The sequence below is a fragment of the Chenopodium quinoa genome, unplaced genomic scaffold (genome assembly GCF_001683475.1).
Source record: "Chenopodium quinoa cultivar QQ74 unplaced genomic scaffold, ASM168347v1, whole genome shotgun sequence".
NCBI lineage: Eukaryota > Viridiplantae > Streptophyta > Magnoliopsida > Caryophyllales > Amaranthaceae > Chenopodium > Chenopodium quinoa.
The window spans coordinates 12,541,847-12,565,973 of NW_018742738.1; positions in this window are offsets into that span (position 1 = coordinate 12,541,847).

The window sequence follows — 24,127 nt, forward strand, 5'->3', positions numbered from 1 at the left end:
TATTTTTCTAACAGTTTTCGTTCGAATTGGTTTCGGCGATGGCACGATGCATAGATGCCTTCCGGAGCCAGCTCGTCCGGATGAGGAATGTGACCACTTGCCGTCGGGATGACGTCATCCGAGAGGTAGTCTTTTATATTTTTTGCATTACCGCTTCAATTTTGCCTTGTTTCTTATTTAATTCTTTTTGTAGGGCCAACCTATTGCTTCTGACACTCGTACGAGACCTGAGGGGCGGAGGGATCCGACGAGGTCTAGCTCGAGACGTCGTCGTACTTCGTCCGGGGGTAGAGGCAGTCGCTTTGAGGCTGCTCATGCTGACGTTGCAGAGGGCTCGGGATCTTCTTCTGAGGGTGCTCATGCTGCCCTGGTAGGAGAGGCTATCTCGGCTTTCAGAGGTGGTGAGATGTACGAGGTAGGCTTGTCATCGCAGCACCCTCCGCAGCCTCAGCCTCAGGTTGATCCTGGGTGGAGTGGTCCTACATTGAGTCTTCCTCCTCATACGGAGACTGGAGCTGGAGCTAGAGCTGGTAGAGAGGTGACTCCTCGTACGGCGCAATTTTATGATATGATGGGCTTACGTCCTCCAGCGCCGTAGTTTGTTCCTGTGTGTATTTTTTTTTGACTTTTCATAGAACTTTGCCTTAGACTCATTATTTACAGACACATTTTGTATATTTATGCTATTATGAGTTTATTTGTTTGTTATTATGTGTATGTTTGTGTGTGCAAGAGAAGTGTGACAAACAATTTTCGCAAAAAATTCCGTCATTTTTATTATTGATGGAGGGTATCCGACTCTCTCCCCCAAAAAGAAAAAAAAATAAAAAGGAAAAAATCAAATAAAATGTCGGGTGTTTATAAAAAGAATAATATAATAAAAAAATAATAGCTATTTTAATTAATTAAGAAAAAGAATGAAAAAAATGTTTAGGAAAAATAAACGGAGCCATAAAGTCATTATTCGACTCGAGTTTAGGATTAAAAACGCAAGTTAAACACGCGTGTCTGATGTGGCAACTTGGCGCCAGCTGGCGCCAGCTGGCGCCACAATATGGCGCGTGGTGCCAGGTGCTACACTTGGTGTGTGGCGCCAAGCGTTGGCGGCTGGCGCCAATTACGGGATTTTGACGCCAATTGACGTTGATGCCGTATTTCATTCTGATTAAAACTTCTTGCAATTTGTGTATAAATAGCCCCCTGCCCAGCCGATTCTTCTCATAATTCCAGCGAATAAAATAATTCTTTGCTTTAGAAAAAAAAAATAATAACCATGTCTTTAGTCACCAAAACCTTTACCCAATATACTCATGAATTGTGTCGATCTCTTAATGCTAGGGAGAGAAAAGAACTAGATTTATTTCACTTGGGGGGAATTTATGGCATCAAAGGGGTAGATCTTGACTTAGATTGCATACATACCGCTCTAGAATTTTGGAATGTTGATACTCATTGTTCCAGAATAGGGTATGATGAGATTAGCCCTTTGCCAGAGGAATTTGGTGCTATTTTAGGCTTCCCTGCAATAGACCTCATAGTAATCCCTAGAGTAGATGCATACTATTATAAGGATTTTGAGCGCTTCTTTAATTTAAAAGAAAGGGATTTATCAAAAATAGTAAATGGCAACATAGTTAATTTGAAAGAATTTGCACGCCATTATTTTGATAAAACTCTTTCTAAATCTTTTCATATATATAGAAGAAGGGCGTTCCTATTTTGCATGTTTAATCAATTTTTCCTTAGTAGTGGTAAAAATAATGAAGGTCAATCAATTATAACCACTTTTTTAGAACAAATTGAATCAGGGAGAAATCCAATGCCAATGATAGTTGGAGAGACTATGATTAGTCTTGATGAATTGAAAAGGGACCCAAAAGCGCCTTTTCGCGGCTCTCCAATTTTATTACAGGTAGAAAAATAATATTTTTAATTACAGAAATCAAAAAAATATATTTTTGTATTGTAATAATAATTTAATTGCATTGCAATTTTTTTACAGATGTGGCTAATGGAAAGGCTAGGATTAATTAGCCCTCCGGACGATATTGAGAAGCATACTCCCAATTGCTTCGTGAGAAGGAAGAAACGCATCCCTAAAATTGGGCGCCATGTGTGGAGAAAAATCTTCGAATCCCGTGATTTTGCTATCAAGTGGGTCGTCCCATGGTGGAAAATAGAAAGGATGGTTGGTGTTAACGAACAACCTTTCTGCTGTCTTCCAAGTTTGTCTCGTGTAACTTATTATTACCCCTGCAGGGTAAAAAGACAATACGGCTTGCTTCAGAATATTCCTTCCGGGGATCTTCGTCCTCCCTATGAGTACCTTGTTTCTCAAGAAGTGGACAAATTTGATGCTTACTGGAGTGCTAGACCTTTGTGGGATGTGGTTACCCAAAAGGTTCCTCCTTCTTTGCCCAATGATGTAAAGAAGTGGTTGCTGAAGAAGTCTTCGAAGGATCAGGGTAGAACTAATGTGAAGAATCGTCAAGGTGACAGGGTGATTCCTGCCAAGGAACGTTTAGGTGCAAGAATTGAATTCAAAACACCTGCAATGCCTAGGAAGAAAAATGCTACCAAAGATAAAGGGAAAAGGAAAACTAACACCACAGATAAAAAGGCTTGGGTGGAAAAGAAGCATGGAGTGTTAGCTGAAGGGGAGACTATCTACTCTAAAATTGAATGTAGGTCCTCTAAAGGATGCCTACTAGCTAAAGTTATGGATGAGGAGGAGGAAGCAGACAAAAATTGGAAAAGGGCTAGAAAGGAAAAGAAAGGTTAGGAGCATTGCTTAGCTTTCAATTTATTAGACTTAGTTTATTATTTTTTATTTAAAATTTATTTCAGCTTTATTTAAATTCCATCAATAATAATGTAATTTTATTTTATTAATGAAATTTCATCATTCAATTAAATTATTTACTTTAAATTTATTTTATTAAAGCAATGAAAACCGAAAAAAATTAATTTTCCAAAGATTCTTCGAGTACGGAAGTCGAAAATTTTCCAAAAAACAACGAAATTCGCCCAGAATTTATTTCCAAATTGGCGCCAGTTATTAGCAATTGGCGCCTGTCATTGAAGTCTGGCGCCAGGCGCCAATTTCATCGGCTGGTGCTGATGGCTGTTGGCTGGCGCCAAGTTCTTTTCTGCGACGCCGATAATTCGCCGATCTTCTGTTGAATGTTTAATTAATTCTGGAACGCGGAGACGTCGAAAAATAAAGTGGCCGCACCCGTAAAGGGTTGCCTACGTATCCGTTCTTAAGGAATCAGGCCGAACGTAGCTCTCTTGAGTATCCTACTCAAGTAATTATGGGTAGTATTTCTTAAGTTGGTCAAGATTTGTCATGTTTGAGAATTCATTGCCATCCATATCAGTTAATTTTGTTGCATCTCCTGACAGGATTGTTTTGACAATGTAGGGTCCAGACAATTAGGTCTAAATTTACCCCTTGGATCTAAAACATTTTTCCTTAGTGCTTTTAACACCAAGTCTCCTACTTTGATATTTCTTGTCTTGACCTTCTTATTAAAATACCTAGCCATACGAGTTTGGTAACACTAAGTATGATGTAGAGCTTCTAGTCGTTTCTCGTCGAGTAGAATTAATTCTTCATATCTTGCCCTAGTCCATTCAACTTCATCGAGTTCACTCTCCAACGCAATGCGTAGAGATGGTATTTCTAGTTCAATAGGTTGTACGGCATCCATTCCATATACCAAGGAAAATGGCGTATTTCCTATTGATGTACGGATTGACGTGCGGTAACCCCACAATGCGAAGTGAAGTTTGTCAGGCCAATATTTGTAATTTTCCGTCATTTTCTCGATGATAGTCTTTAAATTTTTATTAGCTGCCTCGACTGCTCCATTTTCTTGAGGTTTGTAAGGGGAAGAATGATGATGTTGAATGTCGTATTTTTGTAGCAATTCCTCACATTCGGCTTGAAAGTGAGTTCCATTGTCACTTGTCATTTCATGTGGGACTCCGTATCGACAAATAATATTTCTCTCGACAAAGAGTGCTACATGTTTTGCAGTGAGTTTCGCGTATGATTGCGCTTCGACCCACTTTGTGAAGTAATCGATTGCTACTAGGATATATTCATGGCCTCCTATTCCCGGGGGAGTGATTTTACCGATGATGTTAATTCCCCATGTAGAGAATGGCCATGGCAATGTGTAGGTGTAGCGCAAGGATGGAGGAACATGTTGTAAATTGGCATAAATTTGGCATTTAGGGCATCTTTTTACGTATTGATGGCATTCCCTATTCATCGTAGTCCAATAATATCCTTCTCGCATTATTTTCTGGACTAGCATTTTGCCATTTATATGAGTACCACAGATTCCTTCGTGGACTATCCTCATTACTCTTTGTGCATCTTTCTTTCCTACACATAGGAGAGCTCGAACTTTAGGTACCCTTTTATGTAGCTCGTTGTCTATGAGTACATATTGAGAAGACAAAAGTCTTAATGCTCGTTTTTCTCTTTTGTCAGCATGAGGAGGGTATTCTCCTTTGGTGACATAATTGAGTATGTCCGTGTAACACGGTTCTTCTTCTTCTTCTCCTTGGACTAATTCGTCGTCTTCTATAGCCTGGATGTATGCTGGTTTGTGCCTTTTTTCTATAGTTAGAGGCATTTGCTCGATTTCCGTGGGAATCCTAACCATTGAGGCTAATCTTGCCAAGGCATCAGCAAATTGATTTTCCTCTCTAGGTAGATATGTGTATTCTACCTTCTCTAGCTGATCGATAAGAGTTTCCAGATAGGTTTTGTAAGGGGCTAGACTTTCGCTCCTTACTTTCCATCTTTTAGATATCTGATTGATGATCAAAGAAGAGTCTCTGAATATCCTTAACTTTTTTACTCCCGATACCAAAGCTGTTTCAAGGCCTACCACGCATGCTTCATATTCAGCAGCATTGTTGGCAACGTCGAAATCAAGCTTTATGGAGATTGGAACATGCTCCTCTTTGTACTCCAACGCCACATCCCTTTTGGTTTGAGGCTCCGTCGAAATACAAGGTCCAAGTATCATCTTCAGTAACCATTAGGTCTTCATTTAGAAATTCATTGTCTTGTATTGGCGTCGAGTCTTCTATTGGAAAATCTGCTAGAAAGTCTAACACCACGGACCCTTTGATAGCTTTTTGTGGCATAAACCTTACATCAAACTAGGCTAGATTGACTATCCATCTTGAAATGCGTCCATTGAGTGTAGATTTCTCGAATAGATACTTGAGTGGATCTAATCGGGAGACTACGAAGACGGTATGCACCAGCATGTAATGTCTTAACTTAGTTGTGGCCCACACCAAGGCGAGGCACAACCTCTCGAGCGGTGTATAGTGTGCTTCGTATTCGAGCATCTTTTTTCTTAGGTAGTAAATTGCGTTCTCCTTGCCTTCTATCTCTTGTGCTAGCATGGCTCCCATTGTCTCTTTGGTAACTGTCAAATATAACCTAAGAGGTATTCCGGGAAGTGCTGGTGCTAATACGGGAGGATTTACGAGATAGGCTTTGATCTTTTCAAAGGCTTTTTGACATTCGTCATCCCATATTACTGGTACATTCTTCTTGAGCTTTTTGAAGATTGGTTCACATATCGTCGTCAGTTTTTATATGAACCTACTTATGTATTGCAACCGGCCAATAAATCCTCGAATCTGTTTCTCAGTGTTGGGCAGTGGCATTGACATGATTGCTTTGATCTTGGTTGGGTCTATCTCTATTCCTCTAGAGCTTATGAGGTAACCCAAGAGCTTGCCTGAGGTGACTCCAAAAGCACACTTAGACTGATTCAACCTCATATTATATTTTCTTAGCCTTTCGAAAAATTTCCTTATGGCTACTTGATGGCCTGGACGGTCTTTTGATTTTACAATCATGTCGTCGACATATACTTCGACTTCTTTGTGCATCATGTCATGGAGTAAGGCAGTTGCTGAACGTTGGTAAGTAGCACCCGCGTTTTTCAACCCGAATGGCATTACTGTGTAGCAGTAAGTGCCTCATGGCGTTATAAAGGTTGTTTTCTCCATGTCTTCTTCTGCCATGAGAATCTGGTTGTAACCTGCGTACCCATCCATAAACGAGAGAAGCGCGTGATTTTCCGTGTTATCTACTAGAATATCGATGTGTGGCAAAGGGAAGTCGTCCTTTGGACTTGCCTTATTTAGATCTCGATAGTCGACACACATCCTTACCCTTCTGTCTTTCTTCGGAACTGGGACGACGTTGGAGACCCATTCGGGGTATTTGGATACCTTGATAAAACCTGCAGTTATTTGTTTTTGAACTTCTTCTTTTATTTTAAGAGCTACGTCAGGTTTCATTCGACGCAACTTTTGTTTTACAGGTTTTATTCCAGGAATTATAGGTATAGTGTGTTGAGCTATTTCTCTATTAATGCCTGGCATATCTTCATATGACCAAGCAAATACATCGATAAATTCTTTAATTAAGTTAATTAAATCGGTTCTTTCTTGTTTATTCTGTGTTAATACGGTTTTAACTTCTCTTTTATGAGTTGAATCATTTGAGATATCAACTGTTTCAGTTTCTTCAATTATCGGTGTTTTCTTTTCGAGTGTTTCCATTGCTTTAATAATTTCATTGTCTTTTTCATCGTTAGCTAAGCAATGCTCGTCATCTTGGGTTAGAGAAGAACACGAGAGGTAAGGAGAATGAGAAATATTATTATACTCTGAAATCATTACATCAAAGAGTGATATGTCCTCAGGGACTGGATCATTAACTATCCTAGGAGGAGATATAGGAGGGGGAAGTGTTACTACTAAAGACTCAGAAGACTCTAAAGGGAAAGACTCTGACTCAGACTCATACGACTCTTCAAACATCGGTCCTTGCCCTGTCGTGATGGATATCTTCCTTCCACTTGGAGTAGTCACCTTGATAGTCTTGCGCCACCCTTGTAGTGATCCTTCAGCTAGAGTAATTAGCTTCGAGGGATCGAAGCTTTCACTTTGTAGGACTGTTTGAATGAGCGAGGAGTTATCTTCTTTATAGGTTGGCTCATTCTTTTCTTGCCTAAACAGTAATTCTATGACGTTAAAGTCAAAGCATGGGGGTGCTTTCTCCTTCTGGACGGGAGTTGGGATTTCATCAGTGAAGTAGAAATCCAAGAAAATCTCGAATCCTGGTTGTCGTATGCCGTTTACAACAAATGGCTCGGGAAATTCATGGCATGGATAGTCCTCTCCTTCTTTTATGAACTGACCATTAAGCGTAAGAGGGTACTGATCCATTGGAATTGCTTTCTTTTGAATGTGAGTGTCCCTACGTGCTTTCGACTTTTCCTGGGCTCGCTTGAGATCTTTCCGAGTCGGTTTGAAACCAAGTCCGAAAGTGTCTAACTTAGGGAGGCCAGGTGACTCCAGCGGTTTTGCCATTCCTTTCTTCTTCCCTAGGGTCATCCCAGGAAAGTGTCCTTGTTTCTTCAGCATGGCGTTGACAATCATGTTGGAATGGGGGTCATGGCAAAGAGGGGTCCTTTCATCCTCCTGGATTAAGGAGACTTCTTCGTTAAAGCCCCATAAATCTTCATCATCCTCGTCGTGCTCCACATTAATAATTGGATTCTCTATGGATTTGATCCTCATGGGCGAAGCATCGATGGTGATTGGAATTCCCCCAACTATAGCTTTTACTTGTTGGTGGAGAGATGAAGGGACGACCTTTAGATCATGAAGCCAAGGGCGTCCCAACAACAAGTTGAACAAAGCTTTAATATCTACTACTTGGAAAGTAGTAGCATGTTCTATTGCTCCTGCCGTTACATTTAGAGTGATCTTGCCAAGAGCTTGACGACGAGTATTGTCGTAGGCCCTTATTCCTTGTGTAGACGGAGTTAAATCTTCGTCCCTTATGCCGAGCATCCTTGCAGTTTTAAGTGGACAGACGTTGATTGCCGATCCATTGTCTACAAGAGTCATAGGAACATTCATCCTCTTGCAAACTACCGTGAGGTTTAATGCCTTGTAATGTTTTTCACCTTCTGGGGGTAAATCTTTGTCAGAAAAGGTGATCAAATTAATCGGACTAGGAAGGTCACTTGTGAGGAAGTTGGCTAGTCCCTCAGGAGTAGTGTCAGAGTCTATCCCAATTTTGTCCAAGGCATTCATTACAGCCAACCTATGTTCTCGAGATGTTGCCAGAAGTTTCCATATATTCATCTCAACCTTTGTCTTCTTAAACTGCTTAACAATGTCATTATCTTCAATGATAGGTATGGGAACTTGTTGTGTGGTTGGCATAGGTTGTGTTGAAACGGGAGGTTGCATTCTCCCAGATCTTGTGAGGACGTCTATTGATGAGTCTTCTTCACCCCAAATGTCATCTGTGGTATATGACACAGAAGGTGTAGGTCCTACTACATCCTTTAGATAGACATCTTCTTCATCACTGTCCCAAACTCCATTAATGGTTGCATCTTCTTCTTGTTGAACTTGGACTAGTTTCTTTTCATCAATCATTTTCTGAACCAAATCCTTGAATTTAAAACAGTTTTCTATAGTGTGACCCCCTGATTGATGATACTAACAGTAATATCTATCCGTCCTTTTCAATGATTCGAATGGTCTTGGTTCGAGAGGTTTGACCTCGCCACTCTCGGAGAGCATTTCGAACATTTGTGCATATGGGATCCCAATTGGAGTGTAAGTTCTATTACTCTTCTTGGGTTTTACAGTGACTTGTAAGGGAAAATGCTTTGCCTCATAAGTCATTCCCACTGGTGTGAATTCTCTTTTAGGTTCATCTTTCGGAAGTGGAAGCTCATCATATTTCTTATGGAGTTCGTTCATAGCTTTGAGAGCTTCGCGTAGTAGCTACGATACCCCCCCTCATAGACAGTGTGAGCAATTGTATATCTTCCTTATTTGCCGGTTCTGGAAGGTTATCCTTGACATCGAAAAAGATTTCCTCTTCTTTTTCTATGGCACGAATTTCTTTGATAGGTCTAATGAGAGATGAGGGGTCAACCTCGTTTTCCTCATCGGAGATAGCCAGGGTATGAGCAAGAGGTGCATTGTCAATGCTTGGCTTCTTACTGGCAGGGGGCAACGACAGCTTTTTGTTGTTGATTAAGTCTTGGATATCTTCCTTAAGCTTCCAACAGTTTTCAGTGAGATGGCCCCTACCTTGATGATACTTGCAGTGTGCATTGGGGTTCCAATTAGCCGACCTCTTCTCAACTGGTGGATCCCCAATTGGTCCAATAGGAGTTATAAGACCTTTTGCATTTAATCGATCAAATGTGATGTCATAATTCATGCCAATATGAGTGAAGTTCCTCCTAAATGGTTTCTTCTGTCCTTGATTGTTCATGGCAAGGACTTCTCCTAAATTAAAGGTGCTAACATTGTTTGAGTGGGAGGTTTTGGAAGAAGAAGGATTGTCTTTCTTCTTTCCTTTCCAGCCACTGTTGGAGTTATTGTTGGCAGCTTTTAATTTAGCCAAGTCATCTTCAATATTGATCCCAATGTCATAAACGGCTTTGAAGGTATGGAGGTTATTTTGATATTTGAGATGCTTGGAATATTTTTCTTGGAGATTTTTGATGAACAATATCACAGATTCTTTTTCACTTGGCACCTCAATCATCTTAGCTGAGGTTTCTCTCCATTTGTTAAAGAAAGAGGTGAAGCCTTCATTCTCTTTCTGCTTGGGATTTCAAGTTCCCTATGGTCAGTTTCGACTTGAATGTTGCACTTGTACCTATCAACGAAAGCGTTTGCTATGGACTCCCAGGTGGAGGTCTTTTCTTTCTCGAGAGTAAAGAACCATTGTTGGCAAACGGTCTCGAGAGATAGTGAGAACAGAGAAGGGAAGACCTTTTTATCAATACCCTTGATATTCATGATTGTTTCACATGCTCTTAAATGAAAGTAAGGGCTATCAATTGCTCTGAATTTTGGGATGTCGTTGGCGTTGAACTTCTGCGGAAGAAGCTCTTTGTCCACCGAGACCCCTTGTGATGTAAGCTTTTGAAACTTGTAGTCGCTAGACAACTTGCTTAAACTCTCTTGCATGAGGTCCATCTGTTGTTGCTTCACGGGATCATCAATCTTGAGTGCGAGAAGCTTCAGTGTCTCAGTCACGGTAGCCAGTTGGTTCTTAAGATCATTGACTTCTTCTTGTGTAGCCATTATAGTCTTATCTTTCCTCTTACGAGCTATGGGTTTGTCGAAAAGTCGGACTTGTACGAAGAGATTGTCTTTGATTAACCGTCCTTCCTTTCTTGACCACGCGCTGTAAATTAAACCATTTTGCGTTTTAATTACTTTACTCGAATTAACTTGAATTTACGGTTTATTTTAAGGAGGAAAAGAGAAAAAGAAGGAAAAAGGGTGCCTATTTTCTGGCAAAAATAATGTACATATTTTTAGGGAACTAAGTATAGTTTTTTTTTTTATCGGAGGATTAATATCCGACTTACCCCCCTAAAAAAATGACAGAAAAACGCGCACACAAGACTCTCTTAAACATGGTCAAAGTATGTGGATTGGTGTGTGCGTTGAGTGTAAGTGGCATGCTTAGACTCTTATGTAAGACCATGGGACTTAGTGCCTAAACTCGATCATTGACTCAAATAAATACTATTGACAACAAAAAATTAACCGAATTAAATAGAAAACTGATTAATTAGACTCTAGGTGATGACTCGACCAATAATCCGAACTGTCGTCCAAGCAACAGGACTGGCGTCGCACTGTGGAGCTTGGCGCCAGACGGCATAGTTGTCGTCACGCGCTACACTCCATAGTGTGGCGCTACAGCTCAGAGCTTGGCGCCAATATTGGAGCTTCGATCTGGGACTGTTTTCGGTGTTATTAGTCAATTGGGGTATGCCTAAAGTCGTACTAGGTCAATTCCGAATAAAGTATTAGACTTTATTGACTCAAATTAATTAATTAATTAGGCAAGGTTCTTTAAGCCATTAATTTATTTAGTCTCAACACAAGTCAACAAATGGTTAAGAGAAACATAGAATATATATGCACAACAAATAATGCACAAGTAGTCAAGTGGGCACAATATGATGCAATGCGTTCGCAACCTAACCATGGCTCTAGTTCTCTAAAGTTCGGGATATGGTTTAGTCAATAGAGGGTCCATGGTTAATTGTCCAGATGCACCGCGCGGAAGCCTAACCGTGAAGGGTTGGCGCGAGTGGATGGGACACCGCGAGTTTTAGAAAAAACTCGCTTCCATGGTTTGGTGAATTCAACATCTCGGATGTACCCTTTGTTGCACCGAGCGTTCAATCGGGTAGATGGAGCATGAATTCCCAGAGGGTTATGTCCATATGTAGAACACATATGGGTTTCAGAAAAGTGAGAAAAAATTCAATCAGGAAGTAGGATCGAGCAAACAATACGAAAAATCGGTCGAAATTAGAACGCATATTTCTGGCTCGATATTGGGGGAAATTGGCGCCAGCAAACAGAGACTGGCGCCAGCTTTTAACTGTAGCGTCTGGCGCCAATACTGGCGTCTGGCGCTACGGTTAAAATGCTGGCGCCAATGCTCTGGCCCCCGACGCTACCTCCCAAATGCCTCAGCGTTCTGTGCTCGATAAAATTTTCCAGTTTCGCGCGGTGTTATTTCAGTTTTAGTTGTGAAAGATATTTCTCAAATTTCCTACGTGTAAAATCCTATGTTTTTAACTCATTACGGATGGTCTTTCCAATGAGATCTTTTTTTATGCATATGACAATAATGTTAATCAAAATTACACACATGAAATACTTAGAACGTTTCGAGTCTCATCCACTCATTCTAAATCATTGCCGAAACAAATTCAGGAATTAAAATAGAAATCGTCCCCAGTGGAGTCGCCAAAAAACTGTAGGGAATAATTTCAAGCCTTTAAATCCCGCTAGCTTGAACCCCACTGTGATCATACACTAAAGTACGGTGGCGTCCAAAAGGGAAGAAGATAGAGCAAAAGAGTCGCCAACAAGTTTTAGGAACTTGTAAACCGTTCATAGGATGAAGGTTACACCCCTTAACGATCCAAGAGATCGTCAACTCCATAAGGTCTGGAACCAAATAAGGGTTCGGGGATGAAGGTACAAATCCAACCTAATAGAGATTGAACCTGCCCTAATAATAGGCCTCTACTTTATTCTGATCGTATTCATGTGTGCTTTCTGATTAACATGCAAGCAATAGGATTAACCCTAAACCTGTTTATCTATGTTGGTTGAATATAATGCACAAACTCAATCTCTTATTGGCGATCACTTGAATTATAATCACATTAACCCTAAACAAGATTATTAAATATCTTATTAAGCGTGATTACAGGTACCAATTCCCTTTAAACATGCGATAAAGGTGATCAAGCAATAACGATGAATATCAAGCAACATAATAATAATCAATATCATGACAATAAAATTATAATCATCATCAAGATAATAATAATCATAAAAATAATAATAATAATAATAATAATAATAATAATAATAATATTCATAATAATAATAATAATAATATTCATAATCATCATAAATTATAATCATTATAATCATAATCATATTCACGTTAATATTAAAGCATAATAAAAATAGCAAGATCCTAGGTATGATACTAACAAGATTAATAACAAACCCTAGCATGTCACTAAGCAATAAAAATCAAATTTTTAACCCTAACATGATACTAACAATCATAAATATTAGAAAGAACATAACAAGCCTCGCAGGAATCATAATAAGCATATTTGATATTAAAATTACCATAGACATGATACTAGGAATATCATAATAACAATATAAACATGATTTCTACATCATAATATCAATTAATCAATTAAAGTACTTACTTTGATGCCTCGTACCTCTTTCTAATAACAAAATACACACGTTAGTGACTTCAAGGAAAATAATAAACAAAAAAATTAAATTAAATAATTGAAAGAGAGATTTGGGACCAAACCCTCAGAAATTAAACCTTTCACGTCTAGGGCGAAGGCAACTTCGAATATGGCTAAGTGTTTCTAGATCTTGTGAAAGCGGAATTTTGTATGAAAAACAAAGTTAGAAAAAGAAAGAAAGAATTAAAAGATTAAAGAATGCTAATTAAAACTGATTGTAGATGAATGTAGATGAATGAAAACGTAGTTTTTAATACGATATTTATAGAGAAAATCAGCTAAAAAGATAAAATAAACAAAACAGAGTCTGACGCATAAAAAACAGAGTTGGCGCAAACCTTGGCTAACTGGCGCCAGGCAACAACACTGGCGCCAGGCGCCAATGGCTAGAGCCAGGCCTGGTTCCAGGCGCCAAAGCCTGGGGTTAGGCGCCAAGTCTATTTCCAACGCGTTTTCGAAAATCTGATAAGTTTGCCGTACTGGAGGATAAAATCATATAATTTCCTCGAAAATGCTATTTGATTTTGATTAAAACTCTGAAAAGTCAAAAGTCAATTTATCAATGCTAATTGAATTAGGAATGAAAAGAACCTTCTAGAAGAATCTAGAAGACTAAAACCATTCCTAATTGCATTAGGAATGATAAATCACATTAGGCCCTCCTCAAGATCATTGGGCCGTATATAAAGCTCAAAACGGGCCCAATTTAATAAATTGGCCATAACTTCCTCAATATTCATCGGAATTGGGCTTATAATATATTGTTGGAAAGCTCTTGTCAAGCCCCATCCAACTATACTACTATTGGACCCATATCATGGACCAACCAAACTGGATTGGCTATTTTCTTAAAATAAGTTTTCAAAAACAGAGAGGAAAGAAAAGGAAATTAAAACTATCCGCAACACTAGACTTTCCACACTTTTGCTTCATTCGATTATGATTCGACGCGAAAGGTACTCATCATTGGGTTTGGTTCTAGGGAGACACAAATGGGTGTCTACAATACGTCTTTCCCAAAGGCGTGTAAACCCTCCTTTTCCTTTGGAATCTTTGAGGAGGAGCATTAAGGGCCAGCACATCATTGATATTGATATTGCTGGTAGCATTATTTGGCTTAGAAGACGAAGAAGAAGGAGTGTCGTTCTTCTTGTTTTTCCAAGTGCTGTTATTATTGTTGCTACCAGTAGTCTTCATTAGTTTATCCTCGATATTGATTCTAATATCGTATACAGCTTCAAAGGTACTCAGAGGCAGAAACTTCAAGTGTTGCTTGTACTTATGAGTCAGATTGGCAATGAACAAGCGAACCATTTCTTTCTCCTTGGGGGGATCCACCAGGAGCGAGGCTGTTTCCCTCCACCTGCTTAAGTAAGTGGTGAAGCCTTCATTCTCTTTCAGTTTGAGAATGGAGAGTTCACGTTCAGAAGTCTTGGCCTGAATGTTACACTTGTAACGATTCATAAAGCTTTCAGCAACATCCTCCCAGGTCGCGACATGTTTGGATTCCAAAGAGTAGAACCATTGTTGACATGAATTCTCCAAGGATAGAGGGAACACCGTAGGGAAGAGTGTCACATCTACTCCCTTAAGAGCCATAGTTGCAGAAAAAGCCTTCAAATGGAAAAGCGGATTATCAGTAGGCTTGAATTTGGGAATGTCAGCAGTAGAAAACTTCTCAGGAAGCTTGTCCCTTATGGACGAAGAGGTGACAGGCTGTTCCACATAAGTGAATTCTTCAAAAATCTTGCTCATCTGTTCCTTAATCTTGTCCATTGCAGCGGTAGTGACATTGTTTTGATTATCTTGTTCTACCGTGCCAACTCTAGTGGTGAGTGTCTGCATCATGTTAGACAACTTTTCAATTGACTTGTTGAGGTTCTCGATGTCTTCCTTAGTAGCCATTGGTTGCAAGTAGACTGGAGATGGATCTTGTGGAGATGATTGAGGTGGTTTCCTTGTACGCCTCTTTGGTACAAGAGGTTGTTGAGGTATTGACTCGAACTGTAACAATCTACCCCTGCTTCTTGACCAAGTGCTGTGACACCGAAACGAACACACCTTTAATGACCAAACATAACCTTAACCCATCCGGAATGAATTTTTTAAAAAAAAAACTATAATTTTGAAAAAAAAATATGGGAGGATACTATCCGACTTACTCCGAAAAAAAACGACACAAAAAAACAAGACTATCCTAAAATACGGTAAAAAAGTAGTGCACGACTAAGGAAAAAAGTGTGTGAACACAATATGTGAGTGATTAAGTGAGGTTATGGACGCGTGTTTTGACCGTATAGCTAGACATGACACCAAACTGGACACAGCATCCACATACGTACGCACAAAAATCGAAAAAAGACTGATAGGACACTTTTCCTGGGCACCGTGTCACGGTGCTGACTGTCGTGACACGGTTCAATCTACCGTCAGACGGTAGAAAGCCCCATGTCACGGCACTGTTCACCGTGGCGCGGCAGAACATGCCGTGACACGGTGCGCAGTTCCAAGTCAGTTTTGTGATTTTTCCAGATTTTAATCGATTTTAGGTCCATACTAATTACTATGTGAAAATAAAAACCCTCGGTCATGGGTTAAAAAAAAGAGTAAAGATATGAAGGTTAGCACCAAACAATCACATAGCATTTAGGCACGATGATGTCAAAAAAGTTCGCAACCTAGAGTCAAGATCTATGTTCAACTATTGGTCAAGCTTTGGGTGTCAAAAGGGTACCATGGTTAAGAGTTTGGACGCGTTAGCAAGGCAGCCTCTCTTAAGGGTGTATGCCAACGGGCGGCTCCGCGAGTTCGTGATGAAATCAAACTCGACTCCATGGTTTCGGTGGATTTAATGACTCGGATGAACCATTATTGCCATGAGCGTTTTTGGGTTGATAGAGCTTAAATCCCCCAGGGCTAAGACGCATGTAGAACACATACGTTTTTTCAGAAAAATCGAAGGAAGTTGACTGTGAGAAGAGAAAATAAGCCACCGAACTAATTTTAGGACTGCAGTGACACGGAAAAAATTCCCGTGCCACGGTATTGTGCACCGTCAAACGGTGCACTGTACCGTGACACGACAGATTTTGCCGTGGCACGGCAGTCAGAAGATCTGACTGGTGCCCTGTTTTCCTTCGTGCGCAACCAAGTTAATCAATTTTTCCTACGGGACAGACCTGAATGCGACGTTAAAACGTCTATGCAGATGCAAAAATGCCAAATTAATCACAGGAATATTTTTTCAAGAATCTTTCAAGTCTCATCCACTCATCTTAATTAAATATCGATCACTCAAATCGATAAATAACCAAGAATCCTCCCCAGTGGAGTCACCAAATTGTAGGCGTCGCTCGAAGTGCGCCTACGTTAAAGCATGTGGTGAATATGCTTGGCACTCATAGGAAGTGGGAATTGACATAATACGATAAGGGACACAATTAGGGACAAGGAAAGTAGGGAGCCTCCAACAAGTTTTTAAGGAACTTGTAAATCGTTCACGGATCATAAAAGGCAACCACGATAAAGGGACAACGAAGGCAAAAACGATTGACCCATGAAGGTTACACCCCATTCATAATCCATGATATTACTAACTCCATATGGTTCGGAACCACGAAAGGAGGATCGGGGATGATGGTACGAATTGAGTAATTGAGTCACATCGCCCGTATTGGCCTTACTTGATTCTTTTAGTGAAAAATGATTCATGTGTTCTCAAAGGCATACAAACAAAATATTCAATTCGCTCCAAACTATTATTAGGATAAATTGGTTGAATATTAATGCACACATTATTATAAAATATTGGTGATCACTTCAATTAATAACAAGATTAAAAAGGAACCTAAACCGGTTGTCCAAATTATCTTATTAGGCGTGATTTTCAATTACATATTCCCTTTAAATATGTAAACATTAATATTGGAAGCAATTCAACAATAATTCCAACAATATAAAATCGTTAGAAAAGTAATAGAAATAAGAGGAACATAATTCTTACTTTGATTCTGTTTGTTTGCAACTAAAAAATAATAAACGAGTTAGTAACTTCAAGGAAATAATAATAAAACAACAATTAAATCAAATTAAATAAAATAGAGTTGATTTGGGGCCAAACCCTCAAACAGTTCTACCTTTCACGCCTTGGCTTAAGGACAGAACCACGAGTAAAGTATGGACTCCTTTGAGTACTTGAAGAAGGAATTTTGAAATAAGAAGGTGTAGACACCCATTTGTGTCTCCCCAAAATCAAACCCAGTGATGAGTACCTTTCACGTCGAATCATAATCGAATGAAGTGAAAGTGTGGAAAGTCTAGTGTTACGGAAAGTTTTATTTTCTTTTCTCTTCTCTCTGTTTTTAAAAACTTATTTTAATAAAACAGCCAATCCAGTTTGGTTTGTCCATGATATGGGTCCAATAGTAGTGTAGTTGGATGGGGATTGCAAAGACCTTTCCAACGATATATTATAAGCCCAATTCCGATGAATATTGAGGAAGTTATGGCCAATTTAGTAAACCGGGCCTGGTTTGAGCTTTAAGTACGGCCCAATGATATAGGGGAGGGCCTAATATGATTTATCATTCCTAATGAAATTAGGAATGGTTTTAGTCTTCTAGAGTCTTCTAGAAGGTTCTTTTCATTTCTAATTCAATTAGCATTGATAAATTGACTTTTGTTGACTTTTCAGAGTTTTAATCAAAATCAAATAGCATTTTTAAGGAAATTATATGATTTTATCCTCCAGTACGGCAAACTTATCGGATTTTCGAAAACGAGTTAAAACTAGGCTTGGCGCCTAACCCCAGGCCTTGGCGCCTAGAACCAGGCCTGACGCCTAGCGCTAGCCACTAGCGCCTGGCGCTAGTGTTGGTGCCTGGCGCCAGCTAGCCAGGGTTGGCGCCAACTCTGTTTTCTTCGCGTCAGACTCTGTTTTGTTTAATTTATCTTTTTGGCTGATTTTCTCTATAAATATCGTATTAAAAACTCCGATTTCATTCTCCATTCATCATCAATTATCATCTACATTCATCATTCACCAATTCTCATCATTCACAAGTTCTACAATCAGTTTTAATTAGCATTCTCTCTTTTTCTTTTTAACTTTGCTTTTTCATACAAAATTCCGCATTCACAAGATCTAGATACACCTAGCCATATTCAAAGTTGCCTTCGCCCTAGACGTGAAAGGTTTAATTTCTGAGTGTTTGGTCCCAAATCTCTCTTTCAATTATTTAATTTAGTTGTTTGTTTATTATTTTCCTTGAAGTTACTAACGTGTGTATTTTGTTATTAGAAAGAGGTACGAGGCATCAAAGTAAGTACTTTAATTGTTTAATTGATATTATCATGTTTACATTGTTCTTATGATATTCCTAATTTCATGTCTAGGGTAATTTTAATATTAAATATGATTCCTGCGATGCTTCCTATTTTCTTCCTAATATTTATGATTGTTAGTATCATGTTAGGGCTAAAGATTTGATTTTTATTGCTTAGTGACATGCTAGGGTTTGTTATTAATCTTATTAGTATCATGCCTAGGATCTTGCTATTTTTATTATGCTTTAATATTAACATGAACATGATTATGATTATAATTGTTACAATTTATGATGATTATTATTATTATTTTAATGATGATTATTATTAATATGATGATATTGATTATTTATTATGTTGCTTGATATTTATTATTTATTGCTTGATCAGGCCTTTTATTGCATGTTTAAAGGGAATTGGTACTTGTAATCACGCTTAATAAGATATTTAATAATCTTGTTTAGGGTTAATGTAATTATAATTCAAGTGATCGCCAACAATAGATTTATTTGTGCATTTATATTCAACCAACATAGATAAACAGGTTTAGGGTTAATCCCATTGATTGCATGTTAATCAGAAAGCGCACATGAATACGATCAGAATAAAGTAGAGGCCTATCATTAGGGAAGGTTCAATCTCTTTTAGGTTGGATTTGTACCTTCATCCCCGAACCCTTATTTGGTTCATGACCTTATGGAGTTGACGATCTCTTGGATCGTTAAGGGGTGTAACCTTCACCTCGTGAACGGTTTACAAGTTCCTAAAAAACTTGTTGGTGACTCCTTTGCTATATCTTCTTCCCTTTTGGATGCCACCATACTTTAGTGTATGATCACAGTAAGGTTCAAGCTAGTGGGATTTTTAAGGCTTGAAATTATTCCCTACAGTTTTTGGCGACTCCACTTGGGAGGAATTCTATTTTAATTCCTGAATTTGTTTCGGCAATGATTTAGAATGAGTGGATGAGACTCGAAAAGTTCTAAGTATTTCATGTGCGTAATTTTGATTAACATTATTGTCATATGCATAAAAAAGATATCATTGGAAAGACCATCCGTAATGAGTTAAAAACATAGGATTTTACACGTAGGAAATTTGAGGAATGTCTTTCACAACTAGGACTGAAATAACACCACGCGAAACTGGAAAATTTTATCGAGCACAGAAAGCTGTTGAGGCATGTGGGAAGTAGCGTCAGGGACCAGAGCTTGGCACCAGCAATTTGATCGTAGCGCCAGACGCCAATATTGGCGCCAGGCGCTACAGTTAAAAGCTGGCGCCAGTATGTGTTTGCTGGCGCCAATTTCCCCCAATACCGAGCCAGAAATATGCGTTCTAATTTCAACCGGTTTTTCGTATTGTTTGCTCGATCCTACTTTCTGATTGAATTTTTTCTCACTTTTCTGAAATCCATATGTGTTCTACATATGGACATAACCCTCTCGGAATTCATGCTCCATCTACCTGATTGAACGCTCCGTGCAACAAAGGGTACATCCGAGATGTTGAATTCACCAAACCATGGAAGCGAGTTTTTTCTAAAACTCGCGGTGTCCCATCCACTCGCGCCAACCCTTCACGGTTAGGCTTCCGCGCGGTGCATCCGGACAATTAACCATGGACCCTCTTTGACTAAACCATATCCCGAACTTTAGAGAACTAGAGCCATGGTTAGGTTGTGAACTCATTGCATCATATTGTGCCTACTTGACTAATTGTGCATTATTCGTTGTGCATATATATTCTATGTTTCTCTTAACTGTTTGTTGACTTGTGTTGAGACTAAATAAATTAATGACTTAAAGAACTATGACTAATTAATTAATTAATTAATTAATTTGAGTCAATGAAGTCTAATATTTTAATCGGAATTGACCTAGTACGACTTTAAGCATACCCCAGTTGACTAATAACACCGAAAACAGTCCTAGACCGAAGCTCCAATATTGGTGCCAAGGTCTGAGTTGTAGCGCCACACTATGAAGTGTAGCGCCTGTCGACAGCTCTGTCGTTTGGCGCCAAGCTCCATGGTGTGACGCCAGTCCTGTCGTTTGGCCGACAGTTCGGATTATTGGTCGAGTCATCACCTGGTGTCTAATTAACCAGTTTGCTAATTAATTCGGTTAATTTTTGCTGTCAATAACACCTTGTCGAGTCATTAATCGAGTCTTAGTCACATAGTCTAGCCACATGGTCATGACACGAGTCTCAACATGTCACCTATACTCACTAGTCTTAGCATACACTTTGAGTATATGTCACCTTGACCATGTCTTAGGTTCATGCATGAGTCGGTCTTTCCGTCATTTGAGTTGGGGGTACATTATACTCCTAATTATTCATATCCATCCATCTAAATCTTCTTCACATTCTTCTATCTTTCTTCACTTCCTCCATCCATTGCATGTTGAATAAAGCTTGAGTCAAATAATTAACAATAAATATCCCCAAATTCCTTTTCCACAGTACTTGATCGAGGAGAGAAGGGCGATTAATCAAGGACAACCTCTTTATTCAAGTCTCACTTTTTGATAAACCAATTCGTCAAAAGAGGAAGGCTAAGAAGATAGTGGCAACTCAAGAAGAAGTTAATGATCTTAAGAACCAACTGGCTACCGTGACTGAGACATTGAAGCTTCTCGCACTCAAGATCGATGATCCCGTGAAGCAACAATAAATGGACCTCATGCAAGAGAGTTTAAGCAAGTTGTCTAGCGACTACAAGTTTCAAGAGCTTACATCACAAGGGGCCTCGGTGGACAAAGATCTTCTTCCGCAGAAGTTCAACGCCAACGACATCCCAAAATTCAGAGCAACTGATAACCCTTATTTTCATTTAAGAGCATTCGAAACCATAATGAGTGTTAAGGGTATCAATAAGAAGGTTTTTCCCTCTCTGTTCCCACTATCTCTTGAAACCGTTTGCTAACAATGGTACTTCTCCCTTGACAAGGAGAAAACCTCTACATGGGAATCGTTAGTAAATGCTTTCGTTGATAGGTACAAGTGCAATATTCAAGTTGAAACCAATCATAGACAACTTGAGATGCTAAGACAAAAAGAGAATGAAGGTTTTACTCCTTTCTTTAATAAATGGAGGGAAACTTCCGCCAAGATGATTGAGGTCCCTGCCGAAAAGGAGTCTGTGAGGATGTTTATCAAGAATCTTCAAGAGAAGTATTCGAAGCATTTGAAATATCAACACAATTTGAATACTTTCAAGGCCGTTTATGACATCGGAATTGAAATCGAAGACGACCTCGCAAAGCAAAAAGCTACTAACAATAGTAACCACGGTGGCTGGAAAGGAAAGAAGAACGACAATCCTTCTTCTTCCGAAAACGCCCACTCTAGTAATAATGTTAGTACCTTCGACCACAATGGTGTCTTAGCCATGGACAATCAAGGATCTAAAAGGAAACCCAGGCAAGAGTTCACATCCATTGGAATGAGCTACGATGCTGCTTTCGACCGTCTCTATGATCGAGGATTAATCAAACCTATTGGCCCTACCGAGGATCCAACACTAGAAAATCGATCTTTGAGATGGAATCCAAACTCCTATTGCAAGTACCATCGAGGGCGCGGTCATACTACTGATGAATGCTACAGGTTTCAAAACCTCATTCAAGATCTCATAGAGGCAAATAAGATCCCATTGCCTCTAGCTAGCGATAAGACTGGATGATGTCGGAGCAAACAACACAAGACAGAGGCGAGCTTCAACGACAAGATTTCATGACCTCTTTTTCTATCTCTTTTTCATTTTTTTTTTCTTTCCCCAATAAGTCTAGCATAGACACCTTTTCTTTTTCTCTTAGATTAATTTTGTAGATTCTTTATTTTCTTTTAATAAAATGAGCATTTATTTTCTTATATATGATCATTTCATTTCATTACATTCCATATAATAATAATAATAAAATAAAATAAAAAATCTATGTCGAATTAAGCACAAGGTATACCAATGATTTGAGGCACCCTTGTAGCCACATCATATCTCCTTTCACCTTTCAAATATGCAATCCTTTCTTCATAAACCACTTTGAGCCTCGTCTAACGATAAACCTTTCTTTTTTCAACCTACATCTAAATATCCTTGGGATGGGATGGTGTGAAACTTTTGCAATTCTAAAGAAAGCTTGAGAAAATTCAAAAGATTAAAAAAGCAAAAAATAAATAAAAGTGTACAAAAGGGTAAGTGTTCCAATGTCTTTGATATGAAAATGTCTTCGATATGAACACGTCTCAGATTGTGTCTCTTATCGAGTGCTCGGTAACTTGCCTGAGAAACATGAATTCCAAGTGAGTGATAGACCGCATGATTGGGATTGCCCACACTCATAAAAATAAAGATAAATGCTAATGCAAAAAAAAAAAAAAAGAGCTAAAAAAGAGTAGAAACTCAAGCATGAAAATACAAAGATTCAGAAGCAAGGTTGCACACCTTGGGGGATTATCTAGGGTCTTGAGCCTTTATCCCCTTCTTCTTCAAACCTTTAGCCTAACCACGTTACAACCCTTAAAAGACCTTTTTGAGGTATACACACACTTGTGCGAGGTTCGGCTAGAGCTACGTTCGGCCTGATTCCTAACGGATACGTAGGCAATCTCACATCGAGGTGCGGCCGTAATAAACATGCATTCATATTCACATTCACACACTCACACCATGATCATATCAAGGGATTCCCTATGCTCATCCCCTTTAATGTAGAGCTAGACTTGGGGGCTTGATCCTCATATCATTAGCTTACCTAGCCTAAGAGTCACCACCATTTGACTCTTTTCAATAATATTTTCTCCATACACTTAGCTCTTGCGGCCTAACTTTAGTGTCACTTTCACACACATCATAGATACATGACCAAATATACTTCCCTTAGGAACCCTTTGTCATGGAATCTTAACATAACGATGAAGCATGCCTTGTCACATCACTCATCACTCATAATTGTCATTGCATCACAAAGTATGAAGTGCTTAGCCTCCGTGCCTAAGTTACCTAAATGCTTTCATTATGGAGTCAAACATTGAAATAGCCTAGGATAATTTAATCCTTGCACCTTAAGAGATAGTATCAAACAACATCTGACTAAGCTCATTCAACATGCATTCGAAAGCTTCTTTCTTTTTCACGTCTTTCTTTTTCGGGAGAAAGTCGGTACCCTCCACAAAAATGACGGAAAATTTTTGCTTTTTTGCATTTTCGAGTCGCACGATCACATTACAAAGAACACACGGGTCATGAGTCACACGTGTCTTTTCACTTAGAGTCGAGTCAACCTCGAGTCAGTCGATCACATCGAGTCAAGTTTATACCTTGAGTCGTATCAAGTCAATGAGTCAAGCGACGTTAAACCTTAGGTTAACCCTAAGATGATTAAAGAGATTAGCAAAGTTCTATAGTCAAAATAAATACAGGTGCAGCAGAACAGGGAAGACCCTACTCCAATTCTTGGCGCCAGAGATATCTCAGCAGCGACAGAGCTCGAAGCCTCTCAGAAAGGTGATTTCGACCTCATACAACAATTTCGGGTTCCTTGGTACGCCAGTTAGTCCCTATAAGCAATTTGACATGATTAAGTAGTCAGTTTGATTACAATCACAATAAGTGGTCGACCTGATGAAAGATCATCTCACTTAGCTTAAGCGCCTAAGCACTAGCTCATTACAAGCACCAACGTATCGGTTTAAAAGCAAGCGTTCAGACGACAATATTTCCAAATATGGATTGTCGCGCATTCTTATTAAACGACAAAGTTTTCCAAAAATTGGATTATCATCCCCAACTGACAATATTTCCAAAAATGGATTGTCGTGCATCTTTTTCAAACGACAATTTTTCCAAGATTGGTTTGTCATCTCTGGAAAAGTTTCCAAGC